Raw genomic sequence first — 1,981 nt, 5'->3', positions numbered from 1 at the left:
GTCCTTTGTGCAGTGACCCGGCCATTCTATGTGACTGCCTTCCCTCCTCTGGCCGACTGCAGCTAATGAGAACGACAGGGCTTCCTCATGAAAACCTGTGGGAAAGCCTCCTCTAAGCTCCTGTGCCGGCTCTAAAAACAATTTACAGTACAGATTCCCAGAGTTGGATTTGGATGCCTCCTGTGTTGGTTTAACTACCTCCAGTGACTGGGTGATAACATGCTGTTCATACGCTTCGCCACATCTCTCTCTCTCTGTCTGCTTCTCTCCATCTCATTCCGTCTTTCCCCTTTCGCAGATTTTCCCTGTTTCTTTCTCTGCATCCCCCCTCATCCCTCATTCTATTTCTCGACCCCCTTTCCTCTCTTTCCACACTTTCTCTATATCTTCAATGCATTAATTCATCTTTCCCTCCTCTGGGTGTTTGGAGGCAGCTTTTTGCCTGCATGGTTGCGCTGTTTTCCTGACGTCGAAGAAATTTCCCCCGGAGGATGAAGAGGAGAAGGAGCAGCGCCGTGGCTCATTCTCTCAGCTAGTGAGGCAAATGAAAAAGGAATCAAGAAATATGGCATTTGGCTGGCTCTCCTGCTTCCAAATGCAATTTACTGTGAAATATGTGGCCTTAGCAGGACTCACATCCATAATTATGGTGTTTTAAGTATCACAGTGGACAGGGGGCATCAATTCACCTAACCCAGATGTACTGCACAGTCCCTGCATCTGACAGCATTTGCCACTGAAACTTCCAAAACTGCTTATGTGGAGAACATTTTGGATGTGAAGTGGAACAATTACTGACATTATTATTTGGCTGCATGCTTGATCTTTCCTTCAACAACAGATTTGGACCCACTTAGACTAAAGCATGCCAAGTGTCACCCATCATGCTTGATCAAATAACAATAGCTGAACAGAACTGCAAATACAGCTGTGAAGGACACAGTGCCCATCTGGGAGGAAAAACAATGCACCTCATTAGTAGCCATTTTATTGAGGCTTCACACTTCACACAGGATATCTACTTGAACCTCTCCCTGGGGAGTGAAGCAAAGGTTTGGCAGCAGTGCAGCAAGAATGTAAAAAGGCAGGACTTTTGGACACTTGCGACATCTGCAAGTAAAAAAAGGGAGACCGTCATGACAAACAAAATGAATGATGAGTACACTGCAAAGGGTAAAGCCACTTATGTTTTTTTGAACAAGATGTTGCAGAGATGAATGGCTTAAGAAGCAATTAGATGGTCACTCAGTTTGAACAGATCAGTCTGAACTGCTTTCTAAATACTCTTCTAAATACACAAATGTATTATAATGTTTCTAAAATTTGTAATATCTTCTTTCTTGTGAAATACGGAATATTTGCAGCCACAAATTAACCAAGGTTTCCCATAATTATTCAGAAGAATCTTTATTCACTAATGAATAAATCAAACAAAACGATTTTTTCAACCTTATTATTATCATTGCAATGCTCCATGTTAAAGCTGTTGGGTCACAAATTGTCTGAAAAGGGGGAAAAAAAAGAATCATCATTTGGTTTCAAAGTTCATCAATCTGCATTTTGGCCTGCCACAGGACATCGCCACAAGGCACGGCTTTGATCTTTTTGGAGTCACGAACTGGAAAGGTTGAGAACCACTGGAACAGAGTCTAATGGGCCATGATGACTCTTAGCTAAGTATCATTTAATCTGATGTATTGCCAACTAAACTGTTTTTATCTTCATCTATCTATCATTTACTTGGTCTTGTGCCCACCACTTTTTCATCCCTTTCAGATGCCCTCATTTGTACACTAAAGCAAGTGCCCCATTGCTTATTTCAGACAGGCCCTTTGTGGCCCTTTTGTGCGCTACACCTGCTGATGACTTAACAATGTCACTGATAAGCCACAGATAGTAATCCTATGGGCAATCAGATCACACTGACATTAACCTCAACAGTACAAAAAAGCACAGGCAAGGGAAATTTACTGATCCACTG

Source organism: Centroberyx gerrardi, chromosome 14 (genome assembly GCF_048128805.1).
Source record: "Centroberyx gerrardi isolate f3 chromosome 14, fCenGer3.hap1.cur.20231027, whole genome shotgun sequence".
NCBI classification, from domain to species: Eukaryota; Metazoa; Chordata; class Actinopteri; order Beryciformes; family Berycidae; genus Centroberyx; species Centroberyx gerrardi.
This window is presented reverse-complemented; position numbering follows the sequence as displayed.